Source organism: Cervus elaphus, chromosome 5, assembly GCF_910594005.1.
Source record: "Cervus elaphus chromosome 5, mCerEla1.1, whole genome shotgun sequence".
NCBI classification, from domain to species: domain Eukaryota; kingdom Metazoa; phylum Chordata; class Mammalia; order Artiodactyla; family Cervidae; genus Cervus; species Cervus elaphus.
The window spans coordinates 125,993,065-126,015,334 of record NC_057819.1 but is presented as its reverse complement, the minus strand read 5'-3'; positions in this window follow the sequence as shown (position 1 = coordinate 126,015,334).

Here is a 22,270-nt window from a genome sequence, read left to right as displayed (position 1 = left end):
ATGCACGCTCTCACACGCATCTGCACACACAGATGCCCCAAACTGGAGCATCTCTCGAATGACCAGAACCTCATTAAAGTAATAAGTGACTTCATGGCAGCTTCCCAGGTATTACTGCAAATGTTTCTCTTACTCTCCAGGTTCAAGAGCAACACCTTATACAACTCTAATTAGCATAACAAAATCCGGTTAAGGAGGAGAGAAAAAAAAAACCCTCTTGTTTGTTGCTTCCTGGCAATTAGCTAGAACAATTATTGCAGCATCCGGAATTTCCAGCCTCAGAGATGCCAGGGACCCACTTGAGCACATCAGGAGCCAATTTTGAGAAGCCAAAATAAGGCCATTATGAAGAATGCTCACCCCACGCACCACATGTATGCTTGTAAGCCAGGAGCACACCTGCCTTTACACCCAGGCAGCGCTCCCCACATCAACACATGGCCACACTCACCCCTGCTCACACACCCTCCTCATGTACCACTCCCCTGTTCATTCAGCAAAGGGCAGTGGGTATCCGCATGGACCAGCCCTTCTGCTCTCTGCCCCATCCCCCAAAGGTCTTGTTCCTTTTATTCAATGTGCCCTTAGTGCTGGCCTTCTATATACCTGTGCTGAGTGATGACCATGTGAAGATTAAGACAAGACAGGCCCTTCTGCAGAGAGGTCATGGAGGAGGGGCTCTGATCTCTTCTGGGCAGGTAAGTATCAGGGAAGTCCTCTTGAACCAGGGGATGACAGAGCTGGGTTTAAGGATAAAAAGGAGTTGGCCAGGTGGGAGTAGGTGTGGTATGTTTTAGTCACTAAGTCCTGTCTGACTCTTTGCGACCCCATGGACTATAACCCATCAGGCTCCTCTGTCCATGAGATTTCCCAGGCAGGAATACTGGAGTGGGTCACCATTTCCTTCTCCAGGGGATCTCCCGACCCAGGGATCGAACCTACATCTCCTGCACGGACAGGTGGATTCTTTATCACTCCTCCAGGGAAGCTCAAGAGGAGCAGAGGGAAGGCTTATTTAGCCACCAGGCAATAAAGTCATGAAAGCCAGGAACAGTGGGGGACAGGCGGCCTGGCAGTGGCACCAGAGAAAGAGAGAGCCAGCGGGTGGCTGAAGGACTGTAGCAGGTCTGAGGCTGGGTCTTGGGGAGCAGGTGAAAGGGACCTGGGGATGGAGGGGACTTGGTGGGAGAGGCAAGGCCATGGTCAGCAGGCCCAGGGAGGATGCTGTTATCATATCCAGCTGAGGGTAGACAGCCCCTCCACCCCAGGCAGAGATCCAGGAGGGAAGCGAGGGTTCTGGACTCTGGGAGAGAGTCCTGAGTGCCTGGATATGAGGAGGAAGGGAGATGGAGGACACATCCAGAGTGACTACGTGGATGCAAGGAGGAGAAGCTTGGGGAAGGATGGTGTTGGTGCGATGGTTTGGGGCCCCTAAGGAGGAGGGGCCTGATCTAGAATGAGGATGGGGAAAATCCTGGTTTCCTTAGACTTTTTTTCATACTTCCTCTTCCTAATTTCTTGGCCACTTTTGTTACTCTCCTCAAAGATTTCTGTTCCTTTTTTTTTTTTTTCCTTCAAATTTTTGGCTGCTCTGGGTCTTTGTTGCTGTGCTTGGGCTGCTTCTAGGTGCGGAGAGCAAGGGCTACTCTTCATTTCAGAGCACAGGCGTCTCACTGCAGTGGCTTCTCTTGTTGGGGAGCACGGGCTCTAGGGCACATGGGCCTCAGTAGTTGCGACACATGGGTTCAGTAGTTGTGACTCCTGGGCTCTAGAGCCCAGGCTCAGTAGTCATGCTGCATGGGGCTTAGTTGCTCCGAAGCACGTGGGATCTTCTGGGATCAATGATTGAACAAGTGTCTCCTGCAGGTGGAGTCTTCGCCACCGAGCCCCCAGGGAAGCCCAGATTTCTGTTCTTGACGTGACCTTCTGATAATGCCTTTGTTGAAGGCAAAAAGCTGGGGGAACCACAAAGTCATCCAAATGCCATTTCTTATTCAACCCGCAACCCAGCCCTTGCCACACGGCGGGGGGGGGGGGAGGGGGGACGGCGTGGCCAGAAGGGAGAGCTCCCCCGGCCCCCTCCACCACTGCTCTTTGTCTCTGCACTGCCCGAGCCTCTGCACCGCCAGCAGAGCCTCGCCTCTGCACCGCCAGCAAGGGCAGGCGGAATCCAGGGTAAATGCGGAGAAGTCTCCATGACAATTACAAGGAGCTGGCAGTGATGTTATTTGCGGCAACTGGAGGTAAGAAAATAATGGGAGTAATTTAAACCCCAGGGTCCTAGGTTGGAATCTACAAGCAGTAAAAAGGGAAAGGAAGAAGAGGGAAGAGGGGAGGAGGGCAGGGCAGGGGAAGGCAGAGGTGTCTGGGCAAAGGCACAAGGAGTTCCAAGCAGAGCCAAGACAGGGGTGAAGCTCAGAGGGCTGGAAGAGCTCAAAGAAACCCTGCCCGAGCAGAGTAAAGAGCGAGAAGCCTGAGGAGAGAGAAGGCCAGGCAGAGAACGCTCTCAGAGGTGGGCAGCGGTGTGCTGGAGCCGGCTTCTACCTGCCCCAGAGACCCAATTATTCACTCCTCAGGAATCCTGTCAGCTGGTTGTTAAATCCAACAGTTAAAAATTAAACTTCCAATTAAATAAATTTTATGAATAAACCGTGGAAATAAAAAATGCAAAGTTCTCCACTTCCTAATAATTTCACTACATTTTATTTTTAGCGGTACGCTCGAGATGGTGGAAATAGTATACAGTGCTGACTAGCCCACGTCTCCTTCCAGCTCTGAGTTCAAGGACGTCATGTGGTTAGTTTGAAATCTGCTGTTTGAAGGAAGATCCACACCACAGAAAATACCACGGAAACCGGCAAACTATGAACCAGAGTTTGATTCACATAGTTTTATTGGTTGTCTAGACCTAAGAAAGTGACAGAGAGAATGTTCATACAGATTCACATTAAAATGGATTTAATGCTATTACACTGTGAAGAACAACAACAAAAAAAAGATGATCAATTTTGGGTTGCATTGCAACCATAGGTTGGTTACAAATACAAGAGCACAGAAAAAAAATATTAGCAAAACCATTCTGAATAATAACTCATCATATAGGATTTACAATAGGGAGTATTGTGTATGTTATTATTTTTTGTAAATGTGTGCTTTTCGATCAGGAAAATTGATAATAAATGCATACACACTGGTTTTTCAGAGAGCTGAGAGTTAAACATTTACCAGAACACCACTCTCTGAAAACCATTACTGGGTGGAAGGACTTCAGCCTGATTCAAAAGGGCTTCCTAGGTGATGCTAGTGATAAAGAACCTGCCTGCCTATGCAGGAAACCTAAGAGACATGGGTTCAATCCCTGGGTCAGGAAGATTTCACAGGCTTTGGAGCCTCCCTGGAGGAGGGCATGACAACCCACTCCTGTATTCTTGCCTGGAGAATCCCATGGACAGAGAAGCCTGGCAGGCTACAATCCATGGGGCTGATAGAGTTGGACACAACTAAAGCGACTTAGCATGTAGGCACACACCATCCCCTAGGACTGAAAGCCCAGAAGGATCTGTAATAGGATTTGGTTGGGGACACTGGTTCAAGGTGGAGAATAGCAAGGCTGTCAGAGAGGAGGCCATGAAAGGTGTCCCTGCATCGTGTATACACCGGTGATGGGGTGTAAGTGGGTGGTGGGGGGTACACAGCTGAGAGCCAGAGATAAAGCCCTCTGATCACTCTCGTGACCCAAGGAGCACGGCCTGCAGCCCACCACCCTCTGCTCCTTTATACTCCTCTCAGGCTGTGAGCCATCTTCCTGGGATCATAGCTGAGCGGACTCACTCCATGAGTTGCTGACACCAAGGGCTGACCTTATTTTGCAGGTCTCCCCCGTCGCTCTCGAATCAGGGCACGGCACAGCATGGGCTTCCACTCCGTGCAGGTAGATCAGTTGTCCAGTCATTGGCCTTCCGCGAGCTTAGTCAAAGTCAATGAATCTGGTTCATTCTTATCAAACAGACAGAGCCGTGTCTGAATTCCTACAGAGGCCACACTGGTGAGGGCCAAGTGCCAGACAGGGCGGCCAAGGCTTGAGATGAGCACTCCTTCCTCCCGACCCCCAGCCCCACGGGGCAGCCCCTCCAAAGCCATCCAGAGGAATCAAAGCTGGCGAGAGCAGCTGCCGAACATCCAGAAGAACTTTCTTTCCTCCCTGGCTTTTCACGGGCTGTGGGGCCTCGTGCCCGCAGGTGCAGTGAGAAGCCAGCAGCCAATTCACTGTATTGTCTGAAGCCCCCGCATGGTGCCATCGTCTGGTCTTTCATCCTTTTTGGTAAAAAGAAAAAATCCTCACTGACCCCTCTGAAGCACAGGAGATGGCTCACTGCCCACCGAGGAATGATGCTCTACAAGGTTAAGCATGTTTGCCCGAGAAATATGGATAATGCTCTTATCATGTATGACCTTTACTCTATGTGGAACACTGTCCATGACAAAAATGCCATTTTTTTAAATGGCTCTCACACCAGGGTATCCAGCCATTAATCACGATGCCTGCGAGTGACTGTGGGCACTGCAGTACAGGAAATCCTGGAGGCCCGGCTTAGATTCCGGGCTTTCTGCTGGCTGCCTGCAAGCCTTCACTTCATTACGATGGGCCTGGCATCCTGAGCTGGGCTCCCTGAGAGGGCTCGCGGAAGGAGCCTGCGTTCTCTGTATCCCTGGCAGCAGAGTCAATGGGGTCCTCATTTTAAGGCATCTGTTTCCTCTCCAAGCTGATAAATAACTCTTCATGATGCCTCTGCTAAGGCTGTATATTGAGGGTCAGCTGCATCTGAGATTCTGGGGGCTGCACACCCCCTCTTCCTCTATCTCTGGCTGCAGCTCTGGGTATTGTTTGGTGGGAGAACAGCTGATGTGCCTGCTTCCCCCACCCCCACCTGCCTAATTGGAGGGATGGCAAGGCGTAGCATTCAGGATGCTCATTTCCACAAAAGCATTTTCCGCCATCAGCCAGCGAACCCGCGTCCCCGTCCAATTAGGTAGCCACCAGCCACACGGGGCTCAGGAGCCACTGGTCCAGATCAAGGGGGGCTGCAGATGTAAAATACACACTGGATTTTAAAAGCTTCACACACAAACCAATGCAAAATGTCTTATTCATAGTTTTCATACTGATGACACATGGAAATAATAATGCTTCTGATAGATTAGGTTAAATACAATGTATTATTCAATTGAATTCCACCTTTTTCTTTTCACTTATCTAACTTGGTTACTAGAAAATTTTAAATTGCAGGTGTGGCTGGCATTATACTTCTGTTGGGAGCACCGCTATAGGCCAAACATACATGCCACGCAGAGGCCTGGCCTGGGTGTCGGACAGCAGGGAAGGCCAGGTCCCTGCCCTGCAGGTGGGTGCTCCCAACCTCATTGGGGTGGGGCACTTCTTACACAAGCGTCTGTGCAAACCAGCACCTTTTGGAGACTGTATTTTCCAAGTCTGATGCTCCAACAAGGATGAGTCGTGACACACTTCACCTTCTGAAAAGACACCTAGTGATGTACTCGGGGATAGACAGAGGCAAGCAGCATCCCCCACGCCCCTTTCAGAAGGGAACCAGAGAGACCTCAACAGGGAGCAGACAGTACGTGTCCACCATAAACAGCTAGCAACGCCCCCACCCCTGCGTGCTGCTCAGATATCCCTCCCTCTGCAAACTGACTCTTGGACCTGTCCTCAGTCACTTCTTAAAATGGCCAGGAAACAAGCACCGAGGGTCTGTTACCGCTGAGCCAGGAACTTCCTGACACCTTCTGGGTAGTTTCCAGGCCACACACAGCTATAACCCAGTTTCCGCCACTGTCCAAAAAAGCACTGGGAAGCCTGGGTACCCGCCCCGTGACGGTGGGAGTGTTTCTCCAACCAGACCGTCCTGGGTCTAACTCACACACAAATGAAGAGTCAGAGCCTTCAAGCGCTGAGGGCGGCAGAGGGTCAAGGAGTCGGCTGTGCGGGCCGCTGTCCCCTCCCCCTAAGGGATTTACCTGGCAGACGTCTTGGAGCATCCTTGTACAGCAGACTCTACCGGGTGCTGAGGGCTCAGAAAGGAATAGGTGGTACCCCAGGTGGGCACATTCACTGATTGTTCCAAACACAGCAGTGAGATAGAGAAGAAGGGCCATGAAATGCCGGGACATTTAGCCCAACCTGCATGGAGGAGATGGGGAAAATGATGCCTCAGATGCTTTAAAGCACAGATTATAGGTACCCGAGAAAAGAGAGGTGTGAAGAGGCATTAGAGAAGCAAGTCTCCGGGGAATGTGGCAGGGCTGACCACGGGAAGTATGTGGGCCCACGCACTCCGGGCAATTTGGTTTTAGTGAACAGTAAAGGCCTTGGGCTTCTCAGGTGGTGCTAAGGTAAAGAATCCTCCTGCAATGTAGGAGACACAGGAGATGCGGGTTTGATCCCTGAATTGGGAAGGTCCCCTGGAGGAAGGCACAGCAACCCACTCCAATATTCTTGCCTGGAGAACCCTATGGACTGAGGAGCCTGGCAGGCTGCAGTCCATGGGGTCACAAAGAGTCAGACACGACTGAAGCAATTTAGCACACACACACACAAAGGCCGAGGCCAGGGTTTCCCTCGTGGCTCGGGAGTAAAGAATCTGCCTGCCAATGCAGGAAACATAGGAGGTGCAGGTTCGATCCCTGGGTTGGGAAGATCCCCTGGAGAAGGAAATGGCAACCCACTCCAGTATTCTTGCCTGGAGAACCCCATGGACAGAGGAACCTGGCAGGCTACAGTCCATGGGGTCGCAAAGCATCAGACACAACTTAACGACTAAACAACAACCACCACAAAGGCCAAGGCAGGGACTGACCGGAAACAAAACTGGAAGGACAAAGGGGCAGGGGGGAAGGGCAAGAGGAGCCTTGAATGCCACACCCAGAAATCAATCATTTTTCTCCCATGGGCAATGGGCTGTCCCTAAAGCCTTCCTGGCTGGAGCAGAGGAGGTCAGGTCTAGATTTTTCATTAAGTTGCTCTGGCAACCAGAGCATGGCGTGGGATTAATGCCAAAGGCACAAAGTCTGGGGCCTGAACTCAGACACAGGGATTAGGAATGGAAAAAAAGTGAAGAGCCAAGAAATATTTAAAAGATGTAATTGGCCAGACTCAGTGTCAGATTCAATATGGGGGTCAAGGGAGAACCCCTTATGTGTCTCCCCAGGGTAGGCTCCAATTTCCAGATAAGAGAGAACCACAGGCGTCCTCAAATACATCCTGTGGGCAGAAACAGCGTCTGCCAGCGCAGTATCCCTGGGACGGAGCAGCCCTGGCAGCCACCCACTGGCCTCCTGCTGCCCTCTCGCTGGCTGTTGGAACAGCCCAGGGCGCCAGGGTGAGTCCTGAGCTGCCCAAAGCAGCAGGTCAAACCCAGCCAAGTAACTAAATAAAGATGTGATTGTAATAATGATTAAATTGAAGCACCCCATTAATTTCATGTGAGAGGTGGGGAAACACGAGATAGCGCTTCCTGAAACTCATTGTTTGCCTGGCCCCAAGACATCCCCACGCGACGTCTGGTTGGGTCTAATTTAAGTATGTAAATTTAATGGTTCAGTAAGTAAAATTGCCTTTATTGTTTGGAATGGTTTGTGCAATAATTTATGGGCTCGGCTGGTTCATTTGATGGATCTCTATGATGGAGTAGGTGACGGCCATGGAGTGGGTATTTATATAAAGAACTCAGGAAGGGTGTGGGGAGGTATTTAAGCCTGCAATCCAGAGCATCGTATTCCCCGCCAGCAGGAACAGACTGGAAGCCACCAAGGAATGAGGAAAGGTATTCCAACCCGGGAGAGGCCAGCTGCAAATAGCCAGGACTGCTGCAGCCTTGCATATCCTGGAGGGTCAGTGAGCAGGAGCCCAGATGAGCTTCAATCCTTCATTCCTTGGTTTTTAAAATGCATTGAGTGTTGGACTTCCTGGCAGTCCAGTGGTTAAGGCTTCACCTTTCAACAAAGGGGGTGTGGGTTTGATCTCTGGTGGGGGAGTTAAGATCCACATGGCTTGTGGCCAAAAAACCAAAACATGAAAGAGAAGCAATTTTGTAACAAATTCAATAAAGATGTTTAAAATGGCCTGGACTTTTAAAATCTTATAAATTAAAAACAAAATAAAATGCATTGAGTGTAATGTGCCATGCAGAAATTGGGAGGACGAACTGGGAGCACTCTGCAAAAACGTCTAGGCATTTTGGCGTTTCGTCAGCCACTCACTTCTCACCCAGCCTGTGTGTGCCGCCGAGATTCTGGCAGCGTGGGTTTCCATCGCCACCCCCTCCCCCAACACGCACTCCACCCTTTGCCTGCTGGGGGCAGCAGATGACGGTGGGCAACACAGGAGCTGACAGTGACGAGTGAAGATGGCAGACTCAGGGACAGATCCTGACCAAGCCTGAGCAGAGGAGGTCAGCTGGAGGGCCAGGATGGAGGTGCACAGGGGACCCAGTTTCTCTGTCCTGCTATGGATGGTGCCAACAGAGCAATTAGAAGATCCAAGGTTGAGAGGTAAGGAGCTCAAGGCTCTTCCAAACTCCATGGACTTAGGAGGTGGGAGGACAGAGCAGATGGCCATAGAAACTTCATCTTCTTTATTTTTTGCCCAAGATAATTGGTCAATACCCATGAGCACCTGCAGCTTGATAGCAAGAAGATGCTACAAGAAGATGGTGCTCTGGGGGACTGCAGCCCCACTTGTGCTGTCGAGCAATCCCTTAATTGTTCCTCCCTTGGTCGTTCCCCACCCCATCCTCCTTCCACCTCCCCCAGTTCCCTTTGAGCCCCTGTCCCCCCCAAAATTGAGTAGACACAGAAAGTCAGACAGAGACAGAATCCTCTTTTATTGGCTATGTAACTTTTGTCCTGGGCCAGTGTTAAACTGAGTCTTCACAGAAAGAAAATCTGATGGGAAAATAGAGTCTGGGGAGTCTGCTTAGAGTGTGAAATCTGGGAGCCCTGTTAAAAAAATATTCCATCTTTAAAGCATGAAAGTGTTAGTCATTCAGTCGTGTCCAACTCTTTGAGACTCCATGGACTGTAGCCCGCCAGTCTCCTCTGTCCGTGGGATTCTCCAGGCAAGAATACTGGAGTGGGTTGCTGTTTCCTGTTCCACAGTATCTTCCCAACCCAGGGATCAAAGCCGGGTCTCCTGCGTTGCAGGCAGATTCTTTACCATCCACGCCACCAGGGAAGCCCCTTTAAAGAGCGGGAGCATTTTAATTCAGGGCCCAAGGATACTGCTTTTGACATCAGACCATGAGTCTCGCCTCTTGGAGGAAAGATGGCGTGTGAGTGAGTGGCTGAGACGTGTGCATTCCAGCAGTCAGCTCCAGCTGGCAGCCTCCCCATTCTGGTAGAGGCTACTGACGCCCCCTCAGAGGAACTGAACCCCTCTTGCTCTGTCCCGGTTTGAACCCTCCCCCTTCTAGGTCTCTCCCCACCCCACCCCCCCCACCACCCCCTGCAATGTGTATCTCTATCAGAGTGGGTATAAATGAGCATCACCACCTCTCAATTTTCCACGGCTGGTTATCCACTTTGTGGATTATCTAAAGTCAATTTTGGCTTCCAGACCAGCATTGCTGCACCTGACCGCCCTCCCCACCCGACCTGAGTGGGGGAGAGTCAAAGGGGAAGCCCACTCATTTGTGATCTGGCCAAAGAAAGATGTTTCTCAAGGTGACAAACCAAACCACTGTCGATGTTGGAGGCTGTCCACATACTGCATGAGTCCCTTCAAACGAAGGGTCTAGAAAGGGTGAATCTATAGAGACAGAAAGCAGAGAGAAGGCTGCAGGGGCTGGAGAAAGACAGGAATGGGGTAGAACTGTTACCTGAAAACTGGGTTCACCTCTTGGTGGATGTTGAACCAAAAGACAAAATCAAGCTAAAGGTTGGAAGAAGAAAGGATTTCTTTTTACTAGCAGCAGGTAAGGAGACTACAGGGGCTATTTCCCAAAGCATTGTCTCCCTGAATGGCAAAATTGGGGGATTTTTAAGCTAAGCGTGAGTGATTGTTCATGAAGTGGCTTGAGCAGAGAATTCACTGGGCAACGGTGGACAGAGTCCAAGCTTTAGTTGGTTAAAGTCAGGAGGATCAGCACCATCCTTTCATCCTCCACCTAGGTAGGGGTCTTAGTTCCTGCAGAGCTTTAAGACTGTATCAGATTGTGCTGTATCGGTAAATTCTTGAGGAGGAATTAGGACTCTGTTTCATCTCCAACCTATTATTTTGTCTTGTTTTATTGAAGTGCAACTGTGCCGAAGAATTAATGCTAATTGTGGTGCCAAAGAAGACTCTTGAAAATCCCTTGGAATGCGAGGAGATCAAGGAATCAGTCCTAAAGGAAATCAACCCTCAACATTCACTGGAAGGACTCATGTTGAAGCTGAAGCTCCAATACTTTGGCCACCTGATGCGAAGAGCCTCAGGAAAAAAAAAAACTCTCATTGGAAAAGACCCTGATGGTGGGAAAGATTGAAGGCAAAAGGAGAAGGGGGCAGCAGAGGATGAGATGGTTGGATAGCATCACTGACTCAATGGACATGAATATGAGCAAACTCTGGGAAAATAGTGGTGGACAGAGGAGCAGCCCCTGGGCTTGCAATGCGTGGGACACAGCTTAATGACTGAACAACAAAAAGAAGTTGCTTTACAAGATTGTGTTAGTTTCTGTGGTACAACAAAGTGAATCAGCTGTGTGTATACATGTGTCTTCTCTCTTTGGGGCCTCCCTCCCACTCCACCCACCCCGCCCATCTGGTTTCTTGACTGCTTTTCCTTTGTTCCTGCATTCTGTTACTTTCCCTAAGATCACTGATAACTAAGACTGGTTTAAGGGCAAACATCGTGGCCAAACTTAGATCACAAAACGGCTTAGACCAAAAAGGCTTCTCTTATGATGTCAAGAAAGCCATGTCTGGTTCTCTTGCTCCAGGGACACCCTACCCTATCTGCTTTACATACGTGTGTGTTTTGGGGGTTCCTTTTGTGGTGATAAAGATGTTTAGGAGCTAGATAGTGGTGATGGTCACACAGCACTGCAAGTGTACCAAATGCCACTGAAATGTATTTAAAATAGCTTAAGTGGGAACTTTTAGACAATGCATATTTTACCACAGTAAAAAAAAAAAAAAAAAATAGCCACTCACCCAAGTAGGGAGGAGTGATATTGACTTTATAAACAGTTACTGCACATAATTCAAAATGGGCACTTGAGAAGCATTAGAAATCATGACTTTTTTTTTTTTTTTAATGCCCATAATGGAGCCTGGGGAAAAACCCAAACCAATAATAATAAAATAGTAAGGCCTAACAGCTGTGGGGATAAAGTCATCTCTTTGGCTCACATGTGGATAATCGAGAGTTAACTCTTAATAAAATAATAAAACGCGAGAGCAGCGGGAATAAAGATTACCTCCTTAGCCAACTGTCAGAGACCATCTTCATAAAATAATGACCCTCTTTTTTATTTCCCTCATTTTATTGTACAAGATGTAATTGTAGCCAGGCTGTTCCCCAACTTCCAGGGGAAGGTAATTGTCAATCAAGATGAAAAATGTCATCATTTAAGTCCATCCCGGCCTGACAGGAAGGTCCATATGGTCTATGAGGGAGTGGTGATTTATGCCACCACCAGCAGGGCAGCTTTCTCCGAGACAGTCATGGCCCGCGAGGCCAGGACAGTCACCTCCAGAAGCTCGGGCCACCAGGTCATGTTCCCTGCTCAGCTGCAGACTGAACAGATGACGTGCCCCACTGTGGGGGTCCTTGGTGAGGCTCCCGAGATGGGAGAGAGGGGCAGGGTCTCCACCCAGAAAACACAGGTGGAGAGATGGTGCTGAAATAAAACAGCTGGTTTCCGCTGTCCTCCGCTGAAAGTTTTTATCTAGAGAGCAAATGCCCGAACCTGGGAGTCTGGGCATCATTGTGTCGGGTTTTGCTGTTGTTGCCTTGTTGCTTTTTTTCTTTTTTTGGCTTAAGTTTGGAAGTGTTGTTTGTTTCTTTTGCAAGGATGCATACCAGAGCTAAATTTTCGGGCGTCCGTATGCTGCCCCTTGAACGTGCACCCAGCCAGGGACACTCCTGGTCCAGAGAGCCTGGTCCCCGCCTCAGCCTCCTATAGCTTAAACCAAGGCTCTATGGGCTGAGCCCTGTCCCCCCGACCCTTGACTCCAGCCAGGAAGCTGGAGACCAAGTTGTCAGACCCCCACAACCCAAGAATCAGAGGAGCCCGGGGTTAGTAGATCCGTGAAGCAGGACCATGCCTGGTCTGTCTGATGTCCAGCCTCGCTGATGAAGCGTCCCCCAAGACTCCCCCCAGGTAACACAAACCTGGAAGCCCTGCAATGGGGCTGCTGCTGCTCTGGATAAACAGACCCAATCATGGCTCCTCCTCCTTTTGAGCCTGCCGCCACCTCCGAGGTTGTGTTCTTTTTTTTTTTAAATAAACACCATCTGAATAGCAACACAATCACACAGTGAAGGCGTCTGCCTGTCAACCCCACCCCTCTAGTGTCCACTTGCCCAGGGAGGCCAGCAGAGTTTCTCCTAGGGAATCAGGAGCCCGGGGAGGCTCCAGGAATTTCTGAGGACAACAGCAGGAGATGGCAGAGCGCATGCCCACCACCCACACTGCACACACACACACACATGCTCTTGCACGCGCATGCACACTCACTCACGTGCTCTCCCTACTCTTAAAAGTCACCCACACACCTCACTGGCATCCAGTCCCATTAACTGATTGCTTCTCCCTGTCGTCGTAGTAGACTGTTCAGCAAAGCTCCTTCTTTTGTTTCTGCTTCTCATTTTGAGAGGGGTCCATTTTGATGAATATTAACACTCCGTCTGAACCTCTTTCTTAACCATTTTAAAGGGCAATTTCTCTCTTCGGCAGAGGCATTGATCAATTGACCCAAAGCAAGGGATGGGGATCAATACAGAGAGCAGGAATGGGGAGCATGTTCCGGAGTCTTTGGATGGCCAAGATTTGACATCTCTTTCTTCCCCCAAAACTCCTCCTTCTGCTGCCCAGACTAAGCTTCAAACAGTAGGGCTGGAGGGGCTTCTAGAACATGCAGGGCTCTGTGCCTGAAGCCGACCAAATTACCTCTGAAACAATGTGATAATCAGCTGAGCAAGGGACGGCCGCCCCGGGGCACCGTCCTGCTAATCCTGCTGGGCAGTCTCCTCCCCTCTCCTCGAGAGGCTCCAGGCCCCCTGCTCTGGGTGGCAGCCTCCTCCCTCAAGAAGCCAGGCTCCTGGCTGGCCAGCTCGCCTGGGTCGGGGCACCAGCCCAGGGTGGGCAGCAGGACGAACCCTGACAATCCCCGCCAGCTTGTCCTCCCCCTCCCCTCTCCTCCCTCCTCTCCTTTCCTCCACCCCACCCCGTCTTTCCTCTCCCCAGATCTGCTGTAACTGACATTTTCCATCTGACAGGTTCTGTTTTCCCTGCCTCCGGTTGCCAGGGAAACAAGCAGAGAGGACTGCAGCCAGGGAGCCGTGAGCTGCCTTTTTTAAGGGGCCCTGGACATAAACAGCACTTTCCATAATGGGCACCCAGCACAGAGGTCTTAAAAAAAAAAAAAAAACAGCACAGAAGAGGCTAAAGTGGGAGAGGAAAAAAGTCAAGTTTTAATCCACTCCCTGATGAGCTGAAATACCAGACACCTGGTCCCCAGACCTCCATGGGCCCCAGCTCCTACGGGGCAAAACCAGGAATCTCTGTGGGCAAGACTCAGCACCACTACCTGAGACTCAGGCTCCGCTGAGCTGCAAGGGGGATGTTAAGAGTGAAACCACCTTGGGGTTGAAAAGAAGCTCTTCAAGACGTGACGGGGACCATGCTGCTCCCTCCTCGCGTGCGGGTCTGTAAGCCCACCTGTCACCTTTGGATTCTACCTCTGCAGTATTTCTGACCCATTCCCCATCTTCACTACTCCTGCCCACGTGGGCTTCTACCATTTTCCACGAGCCTATAGACTTACTCCTAGTCAGTTCCCACCCCCTCCACCTCCCCTACAATCTTGCCACCCAGTGATGTTCCCCTGCACAGACCTGTTCCCCTGTGGAGCCCTCAGTGATTCCAACTTGAGCGCATTTGCTGCCAAATCCTTAGCCTGGCACCCAACACCCTTCACCATCTGACCTTGACTAACTTTCCCGCTCCTTCTCCCATCTACATCCTGCACCCTGACTGGGTCACATGGAGCCCCAAGCCCCATGGGCTCTTTCATACCTCCATTTCCTCAACCTGGAAGCCTCTGCCTCCTTACCCCCACCCTGCTACCCGCAACCCAGTTAAAATGTCAACTCCAGGCAGAACCCCCACTGCCCTTCCTGGCCACATGGGTCCTCCTCCTCCATTTTACTCTCAACTCCTCTGTCGAGCACCCCACCTGGGGTCTGGTTACAGGTCCTTTGCCCTCCCAGGTCTGAGGATTCTGAGGGCTAAGAAACAGCCTACACCTGGCACAGTCCATTGCATACAGCAGGTGCTCAATAAATGTTACTTCTTTGTCCTCCTGGTAGACCCATCAAGGAAAAAGGCAGATCTCCTTGTGATAGAGAGGACCCAGCAGTGGCATCTCAAACACACCTGCAGGGCAGGTTCACCTGATCACAGGCAGGACCACATTCCTGCCTGATAGAAAAAACCATCCAGTTTAGAGGAAAAACCTCTTTTAAATAGATTCATTTGAAAATCCTCACGATGTAAGGTTGGAAAATTTTTAAAAGATTAAAAATAGATTCAACTTTCTTCAATAGTAACAACTCAAAGGGAGAAATAAAGTATTGTTCATCATCAGATAACCTTTTCAATATTTTTAAAAAGTAATAGAGAACCACATTGTTATTGTTGCTCAGTCACTAAGTCATGTCCAGCTCTTTGTGATCCCATGGACTGCAGCACACCAGGCTTCCCCGTCCTTCACCATCTCCCAGAGTTTGCTCAAAGTCATGTCCATTGAGTCGGTGATGCCATCCAGCCATCTCATCCTCTGTCACTCCCTTCTCCTCCTGCCCTCAATCTTTCCCAGCATCAGGGTCTTTTCCAATGAATCAGCTCTTCACATCAGGTGGTCAAAGTACTGGAGCTTCAGCTTCAGCATAGAGAACCACACGGTTCCTGTATAAGACTAATTCACAGCACAGGTCTCCTGAAGTCCAGGAAATGAACTGGAATTGTTTGGTAAGCACCACAGAGGAGGGTAAGTGAGCTGGACTACAGCTGGAGAGGGGACATCAGACACGGGGCAGCCGAGGTCCTAGCCAGAGGGTGGGAAGGAGGGGGTACAAGGGAGGAGAGGGGACAACCCAGGGCGACTGACCTGGTAGGTCTGAGAGCTAAGGATTCAGGGTCTGCGAGGTGCTGGTTGACAAATACACAGCAGTATCTGAGAAAATCTAATTGGATCAGATTGGGCTTCCCAGATGGCTCAGAGGTGAAGAATCCACCTGCCAACGCAGGAGATGCAGGAGATCCCTGGGTTGAGAAGATCCCCGAGAGAAGGAAAAGGTAACCCACTCCAGTATTCTTGCCTGGAAAAAGTCCCATGGACAGAGAAACCTAGTGGTCTATAGTCCACAGGGTGCAAAGAGTCAGCCACGACTGAGCAACTAAGCATGAAGCACACATGAGTTTGATCAGATCAGAGAATACTGAAAACACGCAGCAAGGGGACCATAAGATGTTGTGTGTGGGACTTCCCTGGTAGTCCAGGGGTTAAGAACTCACCTTTTAATACAGGGGAGGAAGGTTCGATCCCTGGTCAGGGAACTAAGATCCCACATGCCACCGGGTGACTAAGCTCGCACACCGCAATGAAGGCCCAATGCACCCAAATAAATACAAAAAAAAAAAGAAAAAAGATGTTGTGTGTGATGCAGGTAAGAGGGGGAAGGGGGAAGGCCTAGGTGGAAACTAGGACTCACAGGTGATTGAGACTCTTTCAGAAATGCAGTTGATGTTGTCGTGCTATTTTTATGCTTATAAAAATAAAAACTAAAACTGAGGGCAATCTCAATAGAACCATTGTGAGATCAGCCTGCAAGACACTGAGAGGCCTGAACGGGGTGAGGGACTCGGGTGCCGACATGCATATGCTAGTCGGACAGAGAGGGGGGACTTTGCAAAAAGTGGACCACCAGGTCGAGGCAACTGGGTAGATGCCGGGGGAGGTGGAGCGGGAACCAGTGGGTTGGACGTGGCCTTCAATGACCAGCTTCCTCATTCCTGGTGATTCAGATCATGCCTGCCAAGTGGTAGGTAGTTGGCAGCTTCTCCTGCAATGCCCAACATTGCTGAATAACAGAGTGAATGAGTTTTGAACTGGTGCTTTGGGAGTGATGGGGAGAGCCTCTCCAGGTGGTCTACTCCCCAGGCAAAGGCTGGCTGCCAGGGGCTGGTTCCCAGAGCATCCTCCTGGCTCAGATGCCGTTGACGTCCACAGTGGGGCATCTCCGCACAAGGCTTGCTCCCCTTTTGGACATGCTGGGGGCTCAGGGGTGTTCTGTGGGCCTCCCAAGAGTACAAAACAACCAGAGGGAGGGTGAAACAGTTCTGAACTAAAGCAGGGGCTGTAAGGAGCCACCGCTCTATGGGATCCAACCCTCGGAAATCTCTCCTGTATTTTTTTCCAGGACCAAAGGGAGCCGGTGTGATAAATGACAAGTCTGTCTCAGGAAGCTCAGGCCCACCCAGCATCCAGGTGGCCACATCCCAGGGGGATGAGAATTATCATACACCTCATTTGCATCACGGTTTTTAATTTACCAAAGTGCTTCCCCATCTTCATTTCTTCTTCCCTACAATCCTTTAAGTACCAGAGACAGAGACTTAACCTTCCTTTCTGTGTGTAAAGCTCAACCACTTCATTATGTAGATTGTCAAGTCATTGTGAAGGAAAACTGAGGCCCAAGAATGTTAGAAAAACTGCCCAAGGGGCCAGAGTCCGAGCAGAGACTGAATGGGTGGTTTGTATCTTCTAGGTCAGGGCATTTCTTAGACAATACTGCCTCCTGGAAGAGGTGCTTAATAGACAGTGGCTAATATGATGACGGTGATGACAATGATGGTGTGTATCAGATTCATGTTTTATAAGTTTGCAATAAATGATGAGAGTTTCCCAGATTACTCACTGGGTAAAGAGTCTGCCTGCAATTCAGGAGACATAAAAGACCCAGGTTTGATCCCTGGTTTGGGAAGATTCCCTGGAAAAGAGCATGGAAACCCACTCCAATATTCTTGCCTGGAGAATCCCATGGACAGAGGAGCCTGTTGGGCTATAGTCCATGCAATCACAGAGTCAGAACTGACTGAGCGACTAAGCATGCAATATATGTTAGAATCAACATTAATGATGAAACTAGAGAGGAGATCAGGGACCAGACTGAAGAGGAGCTTGGATACGAAGGTTAAGAGTTTCAACTTTTCCCAGAAGAATTGGGGAACCAGGCTGTTTCCAGCAAGGAGTGTGTTGGTGTTCCCCCCCTCAACTCCCAGCACCCCCCCCCCAAAAAAAAGATACATCCATGTCCTAATCCCAGGGAATCTATGAAGGTGACCTCATTCAGATAAAGGGTTTTTGCAGATGCGATTAACTTGAAATCTTGTTTTGTTTGTTTTTTTTTTTTTCTGGTGGGACCTAAATGCAATCACAAGTGTCCTATAAAAGGGGCTGAGAGAGATGAGAGAGACAGAAGATGAGGCCATGTGATGACGGAGACAGAAACTGGAGGGATGCAACCACAGGCCAGGGAATCAGAAACCAAAAAAAGCAAGAAAGATCGTGCTCTCAAGGCCCTGAGAGAGAGAGCACAGCCCAGCCAATGCCAGACTCCAGGCCTCCAGAACCAACAGAGAATAAATCTCTGCTATTTATCCCCCCAAGCCTGTGCTAGGCTATCACAGCGGCCACAGGGGATTGATATGCGGTGCCCCATGCCACACCCAGGGAGACGGGCTCCATTTAATTCTCCGTTCCCTTCACAGGCCGGTCGGGCATGGCTTGTCAGCTAGGCTAGGACCGGAGAGCAGGCCCGAGGGAGCCGTGCCCAGGTTCCTGCCGTTGGTGAGCACAGAGGCTCGGCCAGGGCCCAGGTGTCCTCCCCTATCGCAGGTCTCCCTCGCCAAGCTCCAGAAGGCCCGGCACCCTAACTCAGGACTGTGCCCCCACCTGCTTTTGCTCCTTAACACAGACCCCACTCCTGGGGACCTAAAGATATTTCCACCTGCTTTTTGAATCAGTTCAATAAAGACTTAAAAGAAATCTCGCCTTAACTCAGAATCCACTTAAAAAAATAAAAAAGCAGGGTGAGTTGGGAGACAGACCCCAAACTGTAGGAACAGACCTCCTTTTCTCTGGCTGTGGTGACTGGTCACCCCTCAGAGGCCACGACTGAGCCCCGGTGGGGGGGGGGCGTCTGGGGAGCCCTCAAGGATTGCTCTCATCCTCAGGTTACCCTCTGAGGAGGTCAGACCCAAATCTCTCTGGTCTTCAGTTTACTCATCTGCAAAATGGGATGGTTTTAGTGACTACTTCCCAGGGCTATTAGGAAGGATTAAGCTGACGAGAAAATATGTGCCATGTGTTCAGTGAGATGCCTGGGCAAGTCAAGATCTTCCTGGGTGATGGGCATGGCATGAGGTTGGGGGTGGAGATGGGGATGGGGAACAAAACCATGTGATGAGAGTGGGCAGCACTCCCAGGAGGCCATGCAGCTTGTTTGGCGGCTTGAGTACTCAATAGGAAGGCATCAACTCTCCAGCCTTTCCAAGTGGGGCAGGCTTGCTCTGAGCCAGGCCGGTGTCCACAATGCCCAGGGCTCCAGGACCCTGCCCACCACCCTCCAGGAGAGGCCGCGCCACGTCACTGGCCAGGGAAATCCTCGGGGCACGTTCATCCCAGGGGCACGTTCATCCCAGGGGCACCGCCAGCCCTGCCCACCTTTTCTGGCTCCAGGAACACGGCCTGGCCAGCCCCCTCCCTGTGTGTGTCATCCAAATTAATTGTCTTTGTTAGGGTAATCGTGCAAGTGTCCCTCTGATTCCTCCTCATGCAGCAGATTCCTGTGTGTTGCTAAAAATACAAACGCATGACTCACAGCTTCTGAGGACCATAAAGGAGAGAGAACACTGCATGGCCTTTCTGCGCCTTGGAGTCAGGCCAGGATACCAGCTGGGGCGGAGGGGGCTGAGCACAAGTACTGCGCTTGCGCCAGCTGCAGAAGGCAGAAAGAGGAGGGGTCCAGGCAGCCCGGAGCTCCGAGCTGTCCACAGCTGGGTGGTTCTGTCTTCAGGGCCTGACACCACGGCTGTTAAGAAAACTTTTGGCCTCGTTTCTTTGAGCTCTTCATCCGCTCTGCTGTTTGGAGCGTTAGCTTGAGAAAGGTTAAGATCCCAAGATCCTGGTTCTTGTTCGTGGCCTTTTGTATCCACCTCCCACCTGCTCACACCTGCCCTTCAGAGGCAGCGAGTGGTTCCCATGTGCGTGACCAGGTGTGCCCGCCGTCTCCGGGCCTCCATGGGCTTGCACCAGCAGAGAGCGAGCCCTCGCCCCCCGGCGCTGCCTTGGGAATGTCTTCCATGTTCTGCGAGGCTGACCTTCATTTGCTTTGGGGACAGACCTCGGGAGGCCAAGAGGCAGCATCTCATGACCTTGAAGAGATGGGACTTTGGAATCAAAGACACTCTCTCTCTAGCAACTTCTGCTTCCTCCTCATCCAATCAGGGCATTAGCAGATGCCCCCACCCTCACTCTCAAGGGTGAAGTGATAGGATTATGGGAGAGCAAATATGCAAAGCCCTGGCCCAGAGAAAGGCTCCACACACATCCCCACTGATCCGCGGGTAGTGGTACTCTTACCATCTTCATTGCTCCCACATGCAGGGCCCACACTTACCCCATCCTCACCTCACATCTGGATCTTCAGGGCTCTCCTTCCTGCGTGCCTCGGCCTCTGAGTCACAGACAGTTGGCTGAAAAGCAAACGCTGTCAGTCCCTGACCCTGGGAAGCAGCTGCTGAAGAAAAGAAAGCCTTCAGGAGAATTTCCTTGGCAGCCAAGGCCCTCCGATGAATCAGGGGTCTTTGATTACTTTATTCCAGGCAACCTTCTGGGTCATCTCCCGTTCCCCTCCAGGGTGGGGACAGAGCCTGCAGGAAGGGGCACGCAGGAGAGGTAAAGGGGAGAGGAGACAGGTTTGGGCTCAGAAATAAGAGGCTGACAATCCCTACCAGGCTCCCAGGGAAATCAGAATTGCCGTGGCTGGAGTTGAAGAGCCAGACATCCTTTCCCACGTCTGAAGCCCTTCACAGCGGCCACCACCTCCTTCTCCCTGAGGCAAGGGTGATACTAGGGCCTGCCTCTACACCAGCCCCCTGGAACCCTCCACCTCCAAGTGGGCAGAAGTAAATGTGACTGGCATCAGGTGAGAACTGGCTGCCAGGGCTCCATCCATGCCAGCTCCACTGTATTCTGCACCTTGTTCAGTATCTACACAGAACAGGACAGCCAGATGCCTGGTCCCCGGGGCTCTACAGCCCGACACTTTCAAACATACTGGGAAAAGTTTAAATGTAGCTGTTAGCAGCAAACCACATTAAACAGCAAAACAACCCAGCTGGAGATCTGGTTGAGGGCACTTTGTACCCTCCCCCACCTCAACACCACCACATGTACCCTCTTTGTAAGCTCTGGTTGCAGCCACACTGATCCACAGGTAGCTAACTTTCCTGCAGCCAAGCCCATAATGAAAACTTGGAGGGCAAAAGTCCTTTTCATGTTGAACACCGATTGAACCAGAAAGTATTAGATTCTATCAGATCAGTCCCCAAATTGGCTACTACTGGTCTACCTTGGGAGTAATGTGAGATTTTTTTTTTTAATTATTAAGATGGTAGACCATTTGAATTTCATCTTCATTATATTCCTGGCCAAGATAAGTTTTGTCTTCCTGCCCGTCTGGGGTAGATTATTGTCCAGAACAGCCCTGGCTTGCTCACGCCTGCCTGTAGCTATGCCCCCAGCCCCTGCATTGCTGGTTCTGAGCCTGGTCATGTGACTGGCTTTACCAGTGTGAGGACAGCAAGCATGACACCATGGAGGCTTGGAAGGTGCTTGTGCACTTTGGACCCCTGAGACCAGAGGGCAGAGGCTGGGACTCACCTCCTGGGGGATGAGAGGTCACATGGAGCAGAGATGGGAGGCCTCGGCCGGGATCCCTGGACAAGCGGCCTGCCAGCTGCCACAAGGTGAGTAAGGTGGTCCTAGAACCCCCAGCCTCACTCCAATCATCAGCTGACCACTCAGTCAGCTAAACCTGCCCAGAAAAGAACTACCAGCTAACCCATGGAAACCCAAGAAATCATAGGCACTTAATTTAGGGACAGTTTATGATGGATACAACTTTCCAAACTCTGAGCATCATGAGGTGCTGGAAGGCAAAAATGTCTTGGATCAATATGCATTTCCATGCCTGAAACAGTACATTATGGAGAAAACGCAACAGGGGTTGCATGGAAAATGCACATACACACAAACACAACTCACACGCATGCAACAGGCATGCACACAGACAGACACGTCTCATGCATTTATCTTCTACATGAACTGTGGACATGTGAATTTCAAGTATTGCTCCTGCGACTTTCCTGGTGGAAATTTCACTATAGGTACCACACCTGGCAGCCAGGTCAGTGGGCATGGCTGCCCTGCATTCTCTGGTCACTCTCAACACTGCCTGGGACATACCCCCACCACGGCTGGTACTCCAGCATCACAGGTGAAGATTCATCACCACGTTCTTGACTAACTGGGCAGTGGGACCTACAGGAGAGTCACTGGAGAAGGCGATTGAGGTCTTGCAGGGCAAGAGACCAAGTCACTCCTTGACAACCCTTCCAGGAGTAGAATTTAGGGGGTCCTAGGCTATCTGCGGGGATCACCACTTTCCACAAGTTAAGACTTACCCCTGACTGTTTTGCCCTAAGAGCCCATGTGCACTTAGGTGTGACTGGAGTTTCTCCCTACAGAGGGAGCAGTCTTTTGAACAATCTAAATTGTTCTCTGAGCCTGAGAAATAGATGACCTCCCTTGTAGTTCAGTCAGTAAAGAATCTGACTGCAGTGCAGGAGACCAGGTTCGATTCCTGGGCCAGGAAGATCCCCTGGAGAAGGAAATGGCAACCCATTCCAGTATTCTTGCT